At 32.9% G+C, this 19,597-nt stretch overlaps 1 protein-coding gene across 8 annotated transcripts in view; it reads left to right on the top strand.

Annotated features, from left to right (window-relative positions):
- Positions 1-19,597, top strand: part of LOC144312683 (uncharacterized) — a 2,041,845-nt gene that overhangs the window by 271,635 nt on the left and 1,750,613 nt on the right. The window lies entirely within an intron of this gene.

Raw genomic sequence — 19,597 nt, 5'->3', positions numbered from 1 at the left:
ATCATTTTCAGTATCATCTTCAAATTTCTTTACTCAAAGTTTTTTTGGTTTTCAGTATATAAATCTTTTACCCCTTTGGTTAAATTTATCCCTAGATATTTTATTGTTTATTTTTTATGCTATTGCAAAAGAGATTGTTTTATTTTATGGTTACTTTGTTGTTAGTATAGAGAAATGCAACTGGTTCCTCTTTGTTAATTTTGTATCCTGAAACTTAGTTTGTTAATGAGTTCTAATAGTTTTTTTAATAGATTTTATTTATTTATTCATGAGAGATACAGAGAGGCAGAGACATAGGCAGAGGGAGAAACAGGCTCCCTGTGGGGAGCCTGATCCGGGAGTCTATCAGAGGATACCGGGACCATGCCCTGAGCCGAAGACAGACACTCAACCACTGAGCCACCCAGGCATCCCTAGTTCTAATAGTTTTTCTTTGGATTCTTTTGGGTTTTCCATGTATTTGATGTGTCATCTGCAAATACAGTTTTACTTTTTTCCTTTCCAATTTGAATGTCTTCTTTTTCTTTTTCACACCTGATTGGTCTGATTAGGTCTTTCAGTACTATGCTAAATGGGAATGGTGCAAGTAGACACCCTTGTCTTATTCCTGATCTTAGAGGAAAGATTGTCAACCTATCACTGTTGAGTATGATGTCACTGTTTGTGATGTATAGACTTTATTATGTTAAGGTGCATTCCATCTATGTATAATTTGTTGAGGATTTTTATCATGTAAGGTTGTAGTATTTTGTCAAATGTTTTTATTGCTTCTAATGAGATGATTATATGATTTCTATTTTTCATTCTGTAAATATGCTATATCATATTTATTTATTTATACTTGTTGAACTGTTTTTGTATTTCTGAAACAAATCCCACTTGATCATGGTGTATGAACCTTTTAGTGTGCTACTTAATTCAGTTTACTAATATTTTGTTGAGAATTTTGCATCTGTATTTATCAGCATTATTGGCTTGTACTTCGGCTTGTAGTATTCTTAACTGGCTTTGATATTAATGAGATTAATACTGGCCTTGTAAAGTCAGTTTGAGAGTGTTCTTCCCTTTCCATCTTTTGGAAACAGTTTGAGAAGATTGGTATTAATTTTTTAAATATTTCATAGAATTCACCAGGGAAAACGTATTGTCCTTGGCTTTTCTTTGTTAGGAGGTTTTTTTTATTGCTAACTCAGTCTCCTTACTTGTTATTGCTTTATTCAGATTTTGTATTTCTTCACGATTCCATCTTGGTAGGTTTTATGTTTTTAGGAATTTATCCATTTCATCATATTATTTAATCTATTGGCATATAATTGTTCTCAGTAATCTCTTATGTTCTTTGAATTTTTATGGTATCATTCATATTGTCTTTTTCTATTTTTTATTTTACTTGTTTTTGACTTCTGTCTTTTTTCCTTAGTTAGTCTAAATTAAATTTTGCCAATTTTATCTTTAAAAATTGGCTTTTAGTTTCATTGATCTTTTCTATCTTCTCATCTTTTTTGCTTACTTTTATTCTGATCTTTTTTATTTCTCACCTTTTGCTAACTTTGGGCTTTTTGTTTTGTTTTGTTTTGTTTTGTTTCTTTCTCCTGATCTGTTGAGGTGGAAATGTAGGTTGTTTGAGATTTTTTTTCTTTTCTTCCTTAATGTTGGTATTTATATATAAACTTCCCTCTTAGAACTGCCTTTGCTATATCTCATGCATCTTGGTGTGTTGTTACTTATATTTCATTTATCTCAAGATATTTTTTGGTTTTTTGTTTGATCTATTCTTTGACCTACTGCTTGTTCAGGAGTGTATTGTTTAATTTCTACATATCTGTGAATTTTCTAGTTTTCCTCCTGTTAATTGATTTCTAGTTTCATACTACTATGGTTTGGAAAGATACTTGCATGATTCAATTTTCTTAAATTTGCTAAAACTTATTTTGTGACCTATAATATAAAATATCCTGGAGAATGTTTCCTGTGCACTTGAAAGAATATGTATTCTGCTGCTATTGGATGGGATGTTCTATATATGTTTGTTAGGTCCACTTGGTTAAAAGTATAGTTCAAGCTAACTTTTCTTATTGATTTTCTGTCTGGATGATTTATCCAGTGTTGAAAGTGGAGTGTTGAAAGTCACTGTTGTTATTGTTTTGTTGTCTCTTTTTCCCTTTAGATCTTTTAGTATTTGCTTAATATACTTAGATGCTTTTAAGTTGGGTGCATATGCATTTCTTATTATATCTCTGATGAATTAATACCTTGATCATGATATAATGACATTCTGTTTCTTATTACAGTTTTTGGCTTAAAATCTATTTTTTCCAGATATAAGTATAGCTACCACAGTTTGCCTTTGTTTTCCACTTGCATGGAGTATCTTTTTCCAACCCTTCACTTTGAGCTTATGTGTATTCTCAAAGTTGAAGTCTCTTGGCAGTACATGGCTGGGTCTGATTTTTTTAAATTCATCTGTGGATTTTTTTACTTCACTCTGTAGATTTTTGATTGGAGAAGTTAGACCATTTATATTAAGATTAACTATTAATGCATAAGAACTTACCAATGTATCTTACTAGTTTTCTGGCCCTTTCATTGTTCCTTTGTTCCTTCCTCCCTCTTTGTTGTCTTCATTTGTGAAGTGATGATTTTCTGTAGTGGTATGCGTCCTTCTCTTTTAGTGTTTCTACTGTTGATTTTTTATTACTATTATGTTATATAAATCATCTTATAGATTTAACAGTCTTATTTCATCCTGATAACAACTATTGCTTCAATCACATACAAAATTTATATCCTTTTACACCCTACCTCCATATTCTGTGTGACTATTACCCAACACATGGGTCCCTTGGTATATGGTTCTGGCTCCCAAAGCTCCAACAAAGGTCCTTTAGCCTATGGATTTGATGCCAAATTGTTGTTGTTGAGTGTGAGGTATTACACGGGACATCTTATTCAACTGTTTTACTCCAAACTCCATTTCCTTCCAGAGTTCTATACATAAATATCTTTTGAACATCCTACAAATATATCACATGCATCTTAAATTAAGTATTCATATTGAACTAGTTTTTTTTAAGTTTTATTTATTTTATAGAGGTGGGGAGGGGCAGAGGGAGAGAATCTTTTAAGCAGACTCCCTGCTGAGTGTGGAGCCTGATGAGGGGCTCCATCTCATGACCCATGAGATCATGATCTGAGTGGAAAGCAAGTCAGACACCCAACTGACCGAGCCACCCAGTCACTCCTTGAACATTGTTTTCTTAAGTATATTTTCTTGCATATTTCTGCTCCCAGTTAATGGCACTGATACATTAGTGAGATGATTAGTGACTTTTCAAGTTACTTAGAGCTATTCCTTGTATATCCTTATTCACCAAATTCTGTTGATCTTGCTTTTAAAACTTAGTCTCAAGGGCACCTGGGTGGCTCAGTCAGTTAAGTACCTGATTCTTGGTCTTTGGTTCAGGTCATTATTTAATGGGTTGCGGGATCCAGCTGGCATCTAGCTGCCTGCTTAGTGGGGAGTCTTTTGAAGATGCTCTTCCTCTGTCCCTCCCCCGACTTGCACAGCATTCTCTCTCTGTGTCTCTCAAATAAATAAAAAAAATAAGAAAAACCATATTTTTAAGTTATTCATTCTAAAAGAGATCATATTTTCTCACCCAAACATTGCAAAACTTTCCTAGTAAACCAACTCTCTGCCTAATTCATCTTTTTTATTGCCAGTTAAATTATTTTATGACAGCTAAAACAACTTTAAAAAAAGATCTTTTTGTTTTCCTACTTAAAATATTTTGATGGCTATATCATTTATAGAAGTAATTGTCATGGTAGGTGATGCAGTTTCCAAAAGGCACGGAGAATACCAACGCATATCCAGACTTCAAAAACCATATATACTTTTTCCTAAAATATTCTAGACATTTGTGGCTTAGACATCAAAGCTTGTCACCCTTTCCCACTTTAAAAAGAAAAGCATACCTTGTGCCTCTCATTGAGCATTGCATGAGAAAGTGGATACCTAGTGCTGAAGAAAAGTATACCACTGAAAATATTGCATTATTTTTAGAAAGTGAATGAATCTAATGACAATATGACAAATACCTTTGAATCAGATGGCTTTCAGTTTTTTGTTTTCCATAAAATCATGTGGTAGACCACTGAAAATAATTTTTGAGATACGTTATACTGTGATTTTGACATAAAACAAAACAGTTTGTAAGAATTGAATGCCAGGACAAAACATAACTCTTCCTGTACCCCTGTACATATTAGTGACCAAATCTTCAACACATATTTATAAAAAAAATGAGCAAAGATTTTATGCTTATTCTGACAATAAGACTTCTTTTTTTAGGTTTTATTTATTTATTTATGAGAGACACAGAGAGAGAAGCAGAGACATAGGCAGGGGAAGAAGCAGACTCCATGCAGGGAGTCCAATGTGGGACTTGATCCCAGGACTCCAGGATCATGCCCTGGGCTGAAGGCAGATGCTCAACCACTGAGCCACTCAGGCGTCCCAAGACTTCTTTTTTCATGGGTATATGAACCAATTAAGAAAATGTCTTATTATAGTTATTAAAGAATACAGCTCAAATAGCATGTTGCTATTTTGAATAATTCTTGATCAAAATATGTAATATTTTATGTTGTAGTAATAATCATGCTGAAAATTCATCCTAGAGGAAAAGAATATCTGGAGTCTCATGGACACAGAAATTTTTAAGTCAATTTCTGTTATTTTCAATAGAGAATTATGATAGTATAGACTATAAAATATTCTAGGGTATGAAATGTAATACCAGGAAAATAATTCCTTAGGGAGAATGGAATAGAAATACAAATTTAAGAGGGAAAATGAATGATGTAAAGTTTTCAACTCTTACAGAAGAATGTGTTCATATATTTTCATAATAGATGATGATTTTCATATACTACAGAATTTAGATTTTATTCAATATATTTAAGGTTTATTTTAAATTCGGTATTATTTGTAAATCCTTAGACTTTATATCTTTTGCTATTAAACATACAATGAAAAATTTAAGACATCAACCTAATTTTAGGGGATATGTCAAGCAAAAAAAGCATAAGGATGTTAACACGTAAAATCAAGTCAAAATTCCTTATGTAGCTACACATAGTTATCTCTTTACTATTCTAATCTCATGTCCCAACATTTTACCTCTCACATTCTGGTTGTGCTTGACAAGTCATTGTGGCTTTATTGGTCTCTTGGATTTTGTTTCTTCTCCTTAGATCTCTCATCTCCTTTTTACTAGAGAGAAACTGTATAATTTTGATGTCAATCACCTGACAGTCACTGTCACATTGTAGATTCACATTAATAAAAATAGTTTTCAAAAAAAATAGTTTTCATTTATTGAATTCATGAGATGTGCCAGGCAGTGGGCTAAGCATTTTATAAGCCTTACTTTCTCTGATCCTCAAAGAATCTTAATGGTGATGTAGCCAAGACTCAGAAAGTTAAGTCTGAAAACTTAACCTGAAGTCAAGTAAGAATTGAGTCTTGTTGATTATATGAATAACCAAATAAATGTTTGGCTGCTGTTACTTTTATCCTAAAAGAAACTGAGTAATGGAAGTTTGCTGTGACAATGGATTTCTTTAAATATATAATTTTTGTGAAGTAGTTCAGCCCTATGAAATGTTTTTGTTTTTGTATTGAAATAGGAAGAGTCATTATATTTTATTATAGATAGCTGTTTAATACCCTCTCCTCTGACAAATGATAAGCTATTTTCAGTCAGAGATTATGAGTATATATTCACATACCCAGCATTGCACACATTGCCCAGTATATACCGTGTTTCCAGTAGTACATATAGAATCCATGAGTGGTTCACCACATTTTAGTTTTTAATAAATGCTTATGATTTTGGTCTTTAGGAACTCTATTTTTGAATACAGTGTTTCACTTATTATCATTCATGTATCACTTTCTTGATTTTGTTTTATCTGAATACCACTGTATTGTTCTTTAAAAATACTACTATATTTTTCTTTACAAGAACTATTTTTGTCTCTATAGCATTTATTTATTTGTCACCACATGTAGTTGATTATCTGTATTGCTGATTATAAATAGTGTAAAAACAAGTTCAAAACGGTGTTATCAGAATTTAGCTAAACATTATAATGAGCTATGCCTGAGGTTCTTTTATTGTCTGTTAAAGATCACCAGCCATTAGAGAGGTGTTAAAGACAGATTGGCACAAAATTATTACTTTCATCTTGATTTAATCAGGATTGAAAGATCATTGAAAATGGACTCACTTTTTTTTTTATGTTATTCAACTTCACCTAATTGAGTGATTTTGTGAGCCCTAAAATTATTTTGGGTCCTATATGAGATGGGACTTGTAAAATGCCTTAATCCAATGCCTGGCACATTTCATGTATTCAGTAAATTTCATGTATTGTGATACATACCCCATACTTTGTAACACAGTTGTAGGTGACACTATCTTGCTCCTATGAAATAGGATCAAATGTGATCCCTATCCCTAGAGTTGTAGTTCATTGAGACTGTCAATCCTAAGTAATTTCTACCTACTGCCATGCATGGTAATATTTATAAAGTTTCTGACAAAGAAAGGCATTGGAATTTCTGGAGAGTATTAAACTAAATTAAAAAAAAGAGGAGGAAAGGGGGCTATATTGAATTTGATTCACTAAGGAAGCAGAAGCGACTGGATCAATGTACACCTTCAACAGAGTCAGAGTTAAGCTTGCCTCAAGATGTCACACTATTAAGCAAAAAGCAATGGTGTGTAACAATTTCTGGAAACTGAAAGAGGAGAAAGGAAATTGTACTTCTGGTAACTTGCTCAAATTATTCAAGAAATGGATATTGTTGATACTGAAAGGAGAATAGTAAATACATGCTTATTACTGGACTTAATAGATGCTACTGAGAAATTTGTGAAATTCTAATAATATTTAATTTTCAACGAGAGTATGATTATTAAAAATGTAAAGGGAATCTTTTGCAAAAATAGGCAAAAAATAAAATGTCACACATTTGTGGTAACAAAGTTATTATACCTTCCATGTTTTATTAAATCTCCTCCTTTAAAAAAACAAAAGGCCAGAGCATTAGGCTTCCCCCAAATACACTAATCCATGTGACTCCCGTGCCCACATTAATTATATTAATTAATTAGTTAATTAGGAAGAACATTAAGCACAGATATTTGTGAATTCATAACAAATATCCTTGTAGATAATTAAAAAGATAAGTATGTAACCTGGGTCTGGTGAATTGCCAACATCCGTAGAAGAGATACTGCCTGAATACTCTAGAGTGTCCAGTTGAAGTTGACATTTACGAAAGAAACTGAGTAATGAAGTTCAACGTAATTAACAATGAAGGAGTGAGAATTGATTGAAAATCCATAGGTTGACAAAGCACACCCTATTTATCAACTCATCATTTGAACTGTGTCTTATTTAACATATAAACACCATCTGTGTCAGTGCTTTCCTCTCTAAAGCCTAAAATTGTTCTAAGTTTGTTTCCAGAGAAATCAGCAGTCTGTGGCATTTAATGTAATAAACAAGGTTGTCTAGTCTCAAGATAGCTAATGTAAATGAGGGTATGCAAAATCTATACACACTGAGAGAGTAGGTGAAATCCTTTGATGACTAATCTCTGTTTTGGAAACCTTGGGAAATTACTAACAGTTTTAATAAGAAGGCAAGAAGTATTTGAAACATTTGTTCTTTATATTTTGAAATGCCATACCTGCAACAAATTGTTACTTGGTTCCTTAACTAATCATTAGGCAGCTGCCTTCATTTTTGTTTGTTTTTCTTACTTACTGTGGTAAAATAGATATAATATAAAATTTTTGTGTGTACAATTTTAAGTGTATAATTCAGCGGTATTAAGTACATATTGTACTATCCATCTCTAGAATCTTTTCATCTAACCCAAACTAACTGTGTACCCATTAGCAACTCCCTATTGACCCCGCTCCTCAGCCCCTTCCAATGACCATTCTACTTTTTTTTTCCTCTATGAATTTGACTACTACCTCATAGATGTGGAATTATATAAGTACTTTTGTGACTGACTTATTTCACCTAGCATAATATCTTCAAGGTTAATCCACGTTGTAGCATCTGTCAGACTCTCCTTCCTTTTTAAGGCTCCAATATTTCATTTTACAGATATATCACATTTTGTTTATCCATTTATCTGTCAATGGATACTTGGTTGCTTACACCTTTTGAAAGATGAATAATGCTACTGAATAATGAAAAATGCAGCTATGAACATGCATGCACAAATAATTTGTTTCAGTCTCTGCTTTCAATTTTTTTGTGTGTGCATATACCAAGATGTAGAATTGCTGGAACATATGGTAATTCTATGTTTGATTTTTTTGGGGACACGCCATACCATCATGTCTTATTTTTATCCAAAGGAATCCATACTGATTTTTTGTACGTTTCTGTCCTCATATCACTCGCTCACACCACCGGTACCATACACACAAACACACATATACATGCACACACCACTCTCTCTTATTCAGATTAGTTTTAGCAGGGGAGAGTCATTATGAAGCCCATTAATCTTCATTTTTCACAGCAAGATTCATTTTATAGGACTGGAAGATGCAGAAATGGAACCACACAGCACTTCGTCAGCAGCTAGGATTTCTAAATGTGATGCCGAGTGAAAATTAAACACAAGAGACCAGACAGCAGCTCTAATAACTCAGTAATTTCTAAATAAATAGACTGAGATTGATGGAAATGAAAACAGTTTTCTCTAACAAGGGAAAGTGTTCAGGGTAGTAATATTTGCCTCAAATATGCTTTGCATAAGGGATTAAAATTCCTGAAAGCCTCTCATTTTCCCATCAGAGGATTTGTTTCTTCTATCAGTCAAATGGTGGTTAATTATCATATTTCAAGGAGCAGCTCATTAATTCATGAACTAAAAATAACTAGATATTTATGTAGGAAGATAACATATAATAACAGATAACTTGAACGGCTCTGCCAATGTAAATTGTCTTCCAATTTCATGAAAGTTTCAGGAGGTGATTGCATGGTAAAAGTTTATACCAGCTGTTAATTTCCACTTCAAGAATTTAAGAAATTTTGAATTTTGGAATAAAATAAATTTAAAACTGCATCCCCAGGGAAAATCCTTCTCTTTCTATTTGATCAATTTTGTTTGGCTGTTAGGTGTTGACAAAGAAAGTTACAATCAAAGGAATAAGAAACTGGTGGGGAAAGAAATAAAGTATTAAAATGACAAACTAGGTCAAGGACCTTGAAAAAGGAAATGGGGAAAAAAAGCACTGAGAGAAGTAGGTCCCTTATCTTTTCTCTCCTCAATTCCAAAATATACCCCTAATTTCAGAAAAAAATACATATATATTTAGTATAATATTTAAAAACCTCCTGCTGTAGAGTTAACTCTTTCACACTTAAATACCAATGATCGGGAAATGTAACTTGCTTCTTCAATTGTTTTATTTAAGATATTTGGCAGAGAATATATATAATATATAAGATTGATAGTGAACTAAAGAAGTGATTAAACAAAACCAGTACTGATTATTAAAGCAAGAAATATATAATTTTAATTTTTGGAAAAATTGATTTACATTTTAAATATTTTGACCGATGTTACGAGTATATTTTTCTAGCACTGACACAATTTCAACTACTGTATTTAATTTATACATAAGGCACAAAGTTCCGGTCATCTGGAAAAGAAAATTTTAAAGGAGGATATTTAAAACTCAATTTGCATAACAATGCACATGATATTAATATGTTAATTACCCCTACCAAAGAAAGGAGGACCAATCTTCCAAAGATGTCTAACATTCCAATATAAGCATGTAAAGCTCTGACTTTTGCCCTTGTTCCTAGGTTATCCTTGATGCCTACCTCTGAAGAAGGTCTCAAGCTGTGCACAGATATATTACCAGTTATAAATCTGTTTGAAGAATCTAGTTTAATTAAAAGTTTCCTTTTTATGTCTCTGCAACTTTAACCAAGATAAATATTTGTAATCCATAACTATTGAGATTGACCTTATGTCATAGTATAACTAAGTTTGACTTATAGCTTTTAGTTTTCACTACTGTATTGTGATTGCATGAAGCTGCAACGTGTATTCTCTCACTATGAGCACATCCATATTGCCCAGAACACTCTTTTGTATCCTCTTTTCTGGGTTTATCTCCTCTTCCATTTTCAGGTCTTGGCTTAGTCATCACTTCCTACAAGAAGCCTTCCCTGATTCTGTACATGCCAAAAATGTTCCTTCCATCAATCCTTACGCTCCCCTGCATTGCCTACTCCCCAAGTATCAGTACAGTATCATACTGTCTATGATCATCATTGAGTCTATTGCACTTCTTATCAGGGCTGCTAGTTTAATAATGGCAGGGATTCTACCTGTTTTAAGTTACATTACAATAAATAATGTAACACAGTGTTTGCCCCATAGTTAACACCTATTTATTGTGCAGTGTCATTAATCATAAGCTAATAATCATGTTAATTTTTCTAAATGCCAAAATAGGGAATTCTGTGGACAAATACAGAATGAATATTTTTGTTCGGAGAGGATTAATGATCCCCAGCTGAGTATGGGGGTGGAGAGTGCTCCAAGGGGGCTCCAAGTGGGCCTCCCTACAGGGCTCCAGGACCTGAGATCATGACGCTTAACAAATTAAGCCCCCCCCACCACAGGTGCCCCTTGTTTCACTATCCTAAGTGTAGTTCTCATGGACTAATGGATTTAGTTTAGGTCAATGCTTGTCAAAATAAACTCAACATGAAAATATCCTGGGAAACCTGTTAAAATTGAGATTCTGATTCTGTGCTCTGGAGTTGGGCATGAGACTGATTATATTTCTATATTTCTTTTTTTTAAGATTTTATTTATTTATTCATGATACACACAGAGAGAGAGAGAGAGAGAGAGAGGCAGAGACACAGGCAGAGAGAGAAGTGGGCTCCATGCAGGGACCCCGACATGTGACTGGATCCTGGGTCTCCAGGATCATGCCCTGGGCTGAAGGCGGCGCTAAACCGCTGAGCCACCCAGGCTGCCCCTATTTCTATATTTTTAACAAGTTTCTGTGTATTGTCATGCTTCTGTTCTATGGACCATACTTTGAGTAGTATCATTTTACAAAAAATACTTTTTGTCGTTTCATCATCTAAAATTATGTCCTTAAGATACAGATATAAAGAAATGGCCAAAAAGCAGGAGGAGAAAGAGGAAGAGGAGGCAAAGGGTGGAGAAGGAGGAAAGGAGGAATAGGAAGGGGAAGGAGAGGAAGAAGAGCCATTCTACTAGGCAAGGAAAGTGGCAGCTGCTCCCCATATAGTATATACTTATACACTCACTCACACACACACACGCACACACTATTTGTATATATATATTATACACATATATATACTCTACCATATTAAATGCTTATATATATATATAAATACATCTATTTCCCAAATAGTGTGTGTGTGTGTATATATATATATACTGTACATATATATAGTGTGTATACATGTATACTATATTATATATATATATGTATATATGTGCGTAGAAACTATGCATTTAGGAAGAAAGAAAAGCATTAGAGCAAAACTACCAAATTATAAGCTAAGGCTTAGACCAAAATATAGTTATGATAAACATTGAGAATTTAGTGACAAGATGGTCAACAAAGCATTTCTTTTAGAGCATTGAATATAATTGAAAGCTTCTGTGTTAAATGACAGACTACAATAGCAGGGTTGAAAATCTATTATTAATAAAGAGGAAGAAGCTGGCAGACAAAGCAGATTTTCAGAAAAGAATTCAAAAATCAATTCACTAAAGTTGGAAGAAAATAAGACTTTGATGCACTGGGAAGAAGAATGAGAAAAAAAATGTTTTTCAGGAGAACAATAGAGGAGAAGAGAACCAGGAAAGAAGACTCAGGCATCTAAATTTATTTTTTTAATATTTATTAAGGAATTACCATAGTCTAGGCACTTTATTAGGTTTATGGCATTAAACAGTATATAAAGCACTAAAAATATTCAGTTTCTCTGGGTAGACATAGACATAAGTGAAAAATTACAATAAATTGTGTTACAAAGACATATGAAACAAGCATTTTATACTTAAAATGAGAGCATCTGATTGGCTAGGAACACCATATGAGAATGGTAACAAGGAGAAGATATTTGGTATCATTTGTTAAAAGATGAAAAAGCGCCCCATTCTGTGCTCCTTCTCATTCATCCCTCCCCCTGCCCCCAGAAAAAAAAAGAACATTCCAGGCAATGGAATTTACTAGAAAAGATACATAAACTGAGCCATTCTGGGGACAATTGGTATTAAGGAAGGCAGGTAATAGTTTGTGATTATAGGAGTGTGTGTATTTGAGGGGCAGAGGAGGGATGGAAGGAGAGAGAAAACAGAGAGATGAACAGAATAAATTTTATACATATATATATTTATAAAATAAAAATTCATTCTAGGAGGAAGAAGAGAAGACACATCTATTTTTTTGTTGGCTGGTTAACCAACAAAAGAGTTGTTTTGCACCTAAACTATATGCAGCTTTTGGGGAGCATCTTCAAGCTTGTTTGGAAAAGAGGAATACTAGTGGTGAAAATAGGGGAAAAAAGTGATAAAAGTGATAAAAACATAATTCTATGCAGTATTTTCATATGTGAACACTTTATAATCTATACACATTAAATTTTCAGAAGGAAGAAACAAGGAAAGTTGAGGAATAGTAATAATAATAATAATAATAATAATAATAATAATTTTTACTACTATAGAGATCTTGGCTTAAAATAAAACCTTTTCTCCATTACAGGTCACAAGTCAAAGTCAAATCACTAAGTGAAATTGTGTTATAGTGTTTATGTTCTTCCTTTGAATTAAATATTAGTTATGAAAGTAATAGTTATGAACATATAAACATGTATAACTTTCATTAAAACATACTTTAGACAACCTCTAAAACTTCTTATGATTAGTTTGGATGGTAATAATGGCACAATAAAGCTCTGGGTTTTTTTGGAATTCTTCTTTTACTTCCTTACATTTTTTTTCATAAAATGATAGGACTAAGCAATTGTATAGTAGGTTGAGGAGACCAATCATTTTTAAGTGAAGTCCCAAATAACAACAAAAACATAATAAAAGAGAAGTATAAATGCAAAGTAATGGCTTTAATGCACATACTCTTATCTTGTCTCTATGGCCAATCAGCCAGTGTATTCCAACATATAACATAGGAAAGAGGAGTTAGTCTTTTGCAATTGACTTGCAAATAGCATCACAGGCAAGTGGAATTCAATGGAAAACTAATGCGAGACATTTCTCATTGACTTTCATTAGACATGCAGCCTGATATATGAGTGAGAAGACTATTTCTTGGGGTTTGGCAGTGTCTTTTTGTAGGAGAACTAGCAGGAGAGGGAGCTCAGTAGCTTCACATCAGAGAAATATTTAAACACAGTGCTAATTTTTCTCTAAATCATTGTTTATAGAACAAGGAGAATAAATGAGGGAAGGATACCAAGTTTATCATTCTCAAAACTGTATTCCTGAAAATGACTAGCAGTGTTTCAGTAGAATAAAAATTCATCTTCAGGGAAAGGATTTCTGTTTCATAAATACATGAGTCTGACATGCATATATATATATATATGTTTTTTTTTCTATAAGTAAGTATCCACCTTTAAGTCTTAGGCACTGGCATTTTATGGAAATATACTCCTGGAATAGTTTTGTAATTCACATCTTGCATAAAACCAGATATATGCTGACAACTGAGAGGTTTCTATTCACCAGCCAATGGTTATTAGTGATTAGTAGCAACACATTGTGTAATTTGAAATTATGTGATAACTGGAATTGTTCACATTATTTTGGATTTTGCACATGAAATGAGTTTCACATTAATTTTATGTTACATTATTTTAAATTAATGTAATTAAAATTAATAAAGTATACATTTTTAAAGATACGTTTGGAGATTTGCTGTCAATTTTTTTTATTCCCAAAATTTGACCTAATTTAACCTCTCAAACCAAAATAGTTTTGTCCTTATCTATTTGTTGACCCACTTGTGTTTCTCAAAGAAATTACAGCTGAAAGAACTAAATGCTTGTATGAGATAATAATAAAATACTGACCTTAATATTATATACTCGGATATCAAATCTTATTAGAATTGTTACTTGTCTCCATCTTAAATCTTTAATACAATTATGTAGATTAATGACTTTTAAATTTTTTTAGCTCAGTAGTCATGCATGGTTCTTATTATACATAGTGTTACCATAGTTATTTTCCTTTTAAGAATGTGACTTCTGTAGTACTTACCAAGATGATATTTTTATATTAAACTTGCTAATATAAGCCTATTTAGCACACTCAATAATTGAGATTACTTGAAAATTGCTAAAAGCATAAGTTCCCATGAAGAGAAACATCACTTTAATAATATTTTTGTTTTTATTGAAAATGTTTCTTACTGAAAACTTGAGGGCTTTGTATCACATGTCAAAGATATGTCATCTCAGTTTATAGAAATTATGAATATGTAGCATAAGATATATTAAGATAAATTACCAAATATTCTTGACAGAAGAAACAATATGTCTTTTTTAAAAAAATTATTTTTGCAACACTCCTTAGAGTATAAGCCTGTGTTTGCTGTTTTCTAATAATGAGAAGATTCTCGACTTACGTAGTAGCAAGAAGAAAATATATATTTATCATATAACTAATGGACTAATTAATTTAGGTTTTACTCTAAGAAATAAAATAACTTAGAAGTGTCTTCTTCTAAATAAGCACTTTTTAAATACAAGGCTATAACTAAACCAGTGTTTCTACGATATCATCACTAAGAATGATAGTAGTTTTATAAATTTGTATAATGAGCTCTTTAGGATAGATGACTATAGTTCTCATTTACTTCATCTGAGAAATCCAAACTGTTAATACCAATATTAAATCTAATCATATTATGTCCTAAAACATTATTTTAATTCATTGATGTGAAGGCAAATGATCATTAAATGCTCTCTTAAGTACATTACAGAGGAAACAAACACCCTACGCATTATTTCTGACAGAGGACAGAGTATTTAAATGCTACTAGATGATAGCCCAGCTTGGACTTAGAGAATTAATGAAGAATAAATGTTCTAGGTGACATGTAAGCATGCCATTCTCTCTATGGAATGACCTTTATTCTTCCTTAGTTAGCTAATGAGGATTTCTTTGTTATCTTTCTTGCTGAGGGACCTCAGGGTCTTATATCATTATTGAGTGAACACAATGTCACCTCGGCTGGCAGAAATGTTTCGTCTCTTGTCAGGAAGAGAAGTTTCCTTATGTCATCTAAAGAAAGCACAACACAGAGACTGGCAATTGAGACCAGACATTTCAATCAGTAAAGTCAATCCAGTGAAGATGTTTAACCTGACGGAGTTGTTTGGATTAGAATATTTAAACTCTCTCGTGTCCTGGAATTTAGAATATCTATAATTATGGATGAAGAAAAAGTTGCATTAATCTATACTCAGTATATTTCTTATCTTGTAGTCAATTTTATTTGATTAGGATAACATCTAGTTTTATGATATTATGTATAGATAACTAAATGAGTACTTTTGATCCCCAAATTACATTGATAGTCTGTCTGACCCAAATTCCCATATAGATTCAACTAATGGGCACAGAAATAGGGAAGAAAGGTACAATAGGAGATCCATGTTGCAGCTTACCAAATAAGCCTGACATTTTACTTTTAACATTCAATTTATTTTAACAACAAGAACAACAAAAAAGCATTGGGGAATACTAATGTATTGGTGTGAGAATAAGGACACCAGAAGGTAGGATGTAAAATGACAGCTATAACTTACATCAGCAAGTCCTTTGGAAGGCAGGTTTTCAGGGAGCTTAAATATTGACTCTGTCTCTGCATTTGAAATGCTTTAGGATGTGAGTGTAATTCTCTGTGGGTTAAATCCTATCATTTAACTATTGAACTTTCTCCAGCCTTCTGAATACTATCCAGAGACTTGTCAATATAAAGTAGTAGCAAAAAGAAAATATAAAACCTATGTTTTCTGAGGATTAGTGGCATCAATGATTAACTGCTGAAGTTACACAAGTTTGTAAATAGAAAATGGCTCCTTGTTTTTACTTATTTATTTTTAACAGGCTAAATTATAGGAAGGTTGCAGCTAAGGGATTTCATGATACAGCTCTTAAAGATCTGGCTTTAGACTGCTGGAGTAGGAGATTTGGCTACAGCAATGTCTAGCTTATAAACCTGGGTGACAGAAATACTTTCTGAGCCACAGTTCCCTCTTTCATGAAAATTGGGATAGAAAAGGTACTAGAGGTTCTAGAGGGTTAATTAAATGACATGCAACATGAAAAATAAAAATTTAGGGTCTACCATCATTTATCAATATATTATAGTTAGTGTTTATAAATTTTGTCAATTACTTTGAAGCTCACATCAAGTGGATCAAGTGGACAATTCTGGTCCAACCATGGAAAATTTATAATTCATATATAAGATTGTGCTAGATGGCTAATTAACTGGGTATAGTAACCATGTTTCTGGCTTCTATGAAATTGGTGCTTTAGATACCTACTCTACATGAAAATACTGGTAAGCCTTGCTCTGGACAACTCAATAAAATGCTTCCTTGGCCTCCTGCCTCCCCTGTCCTCCCCACCAGAAGTCCCTCTCCTAGCAATATACCTTTCAGATACAAACCAATTGATCCGTATTCCTTGCCTCCAACCACCTATCTTATTATGCTTTCACAATCAGGCCACCATTTACCTACTCTAATAGCTGTATGGTCCAGTATCAGATGGCGAGGGATAGCCCCTCTGCCCCAGAGCTAGATGAAATTATTTAAACTAGCCAATTCTATCTTATTAACCCTATCTCCCCCATCTCTTCCCATGGAAATCACAGTAAAGGTTCATATACCAGTTCTTTCTTCTCTCTATGCCTCGTAGCTGACATGAACTCTCTTTTTAATGGCAATTGTTTCCTGATCTGTTGGACTTACTATATCTCAAATTTTCTATTAATACGGTGTGTTTTAAATCACTAGGTTACTTTTATACCTAGCTGTTTTTAAAATTACTTCGATATATTAAAAGATATAAAAAATGATTATTTTGATAAACTTTTCTTTTTCATGGCCAAGTAGTCTAATGATAGTACTCAAAGGGGAATTTTGATAAACATATTTTAAGGTATTTTTTAAAAATTTCAGTTGTCTTATTTTAACTTGCCGTTTCAATATTATTTGAGCCACTTAAAATATTTACAGATATAAGTAGGAGGAAGTTACTATTTTACTTTATTTTTGCTTATTCAAAGTTTACTCAACAAATATTATATACTTACCATGGTACTAGACAGTGTTCTAAATGGGAAATACAATGTTAAAAACTGACAAATGTCTCTATTCTCATAGGACTTACGTTCTAGTGTGGAGACAATGAAAAGATAAGATACCAGTAAATGAGATATAGATAAATGCTAAGAGGAAAAAATAATGCAGTAAAGGATGATATATGTTGATGTTCATGTGTCTGTGTAAGAAATGGGGAGAATTAGATAAAGTTACTAGGCACTCTGAGATGTGGTTTTTGTGAAAGAATCTGAAGAATGTCAGGGAGCTAGCTATGAAGATATCTGGAGCTAGCTATAAGGAAAAGTATTCCAGCCAGAATAACGAGTGCTGAGATCCTAAGTGAAGAGCAAAGTCAGGGATCAGAATAGAGTCTGCCATCACTGAGGTATAATGAACTAAAGGAAAAATAGGACATGAAGTCAGAGGAGAAATGGGAAGGGAAAGGAAGACCAGTGGGGCACCTGGAGATGGGAGCCATTGGAGCTACTGGCTGATATTTTAACAGAACCTCTTTGGCTATTCTATAGAGAGTATGTAATAGAAAGGTTCGAAGGCAAAGTAGGGACCAGTTAGGAAGTTATAGCAGTCACTGAGGTAAGAAAGACTGTGGTGGCTTGGGCAGGAAGCTGGCCAAATTATTTAGAAGAAAAATCAAATGGATTTTTTAACAGATGGTATTTAGAGTGTGAGAAAAAGAGTCAAGAATGACAACAACAGTTTTTTAAGACTGGAAGAAGAGATTTACCATTCACTGAAATGATAATTTAGGGAAGGAGAGATGGATATCAGAAGCTCAGTTTGGAATGTGCTAAGTCCTATTGAAAGCCCAAGGGGAGATATAAAATAGGGAACTTGATATAAATATAGTGTAGAGTTCATGGAAATATCCAAGCCAGATGTAATTAGGAATTCATCGGCATATCATTTATATTTAAAAGCATCAGACTAGACTAGGTAGCCTAAGTAGCAACCATGTATGGCCCAGGTTAATATATTTTCACAGTGTGAATGTCTGTATAACTACTATCCACATCAAAAAAGAATATCAACACCCAAAAGCATCCCTCATGTTACCTCCTAATCAATACATATTTCACTAAGTATATTTTTTAGGTTGGCGTTATTTTCTTTCAACACATTAAAGCTATCAATCCAAGTTCTCTGGATTTCATTCTTGTTGTTGAAAAGACCACTGTTATTCTGTTGCTCCTTTGATCATAGTGTTTATTTTTCTCCCTTCTAGCAGTTTTTAAATTTTTATCTTTTCTTTCTTTAGATGTTGTACTATGCAGTGACTACATGTGGAATTCTATTTGTTTGTTCTTTTTTGCTTTCAGGAGGTTTTGTGAATATTTGGCTTGATGTGTTTAATTAATTTCAGAAAATTCTTAGCCATTATCTGTTTAAGGATTTTTATCTCATTCTTTTTCCCCCCTATGTCTATAGATTAAAACCCTCCTATTATGTACTTTGTATTCTTATTCTTCTCATCTGTGTTTTCCATCTTTCCATCATATTTTTCATTCGTTTGGGGAGATTTTTTTTAACACATCTTTTATTTCAGTTCATTAATTATCTCTTCAGTTCTGCCCAGTGTATTCATGATCCCATAACTTCAATTTTTAGTTCACCTATTTCACTCTTGAGTTCTGAAATTTCTGTTTCTTGAAGATTTTTTGCCATAATTCTCAATCTTGTCTTTTATCTCCTTAAAAATAGCACAAATAAGTACTTTAAAGTTGGGATATGAGGGCTCCAATATCCATGGTTTCTGTGTGTCTATTTAATTGTCTGCTATTTCTACTAGGTTTTGGGGGGATTGTTAGATTTTTGTTTTATTGCGTTTGTCTCGTTTCCTTGTGTGCATGCTTATTATTTATTTTGTATTTGCAAAACTGTTTTTAAAAGTATTGAAACCTAAGATGACACTTTTTTTGAGATAATTATCTTACCTTGTCTTATTCATTATTTTCATTTGCTCTTTCTGGTATCTGGAACCAAAGCACCTCAATCGCATTTTACAGATTAAATCTTAATCATTAAGATAATTCAAAGTTGAGCTTGAAATCCTTTTGAGCCCTTATTTCTCTTTCTTACTACTAAGTTATAGTCATTT

The sequence above is a fragment of the Canis aureus genome, chromosome 4 (assembly GCF_053574225.1).
Source record: "Canis aureus isolate CA01 chromosome 4, VMU_Caureus_v.1.0, whole genome shotgun sequence".
NCBI lineage: Eukaryota > Metazoa > Chordata > Mammalia > Carnivora > Canidae > Canis > Canis aureus.
This window is presented reverse-complemented; position numbering and strand designations above follow the sequence as displayed.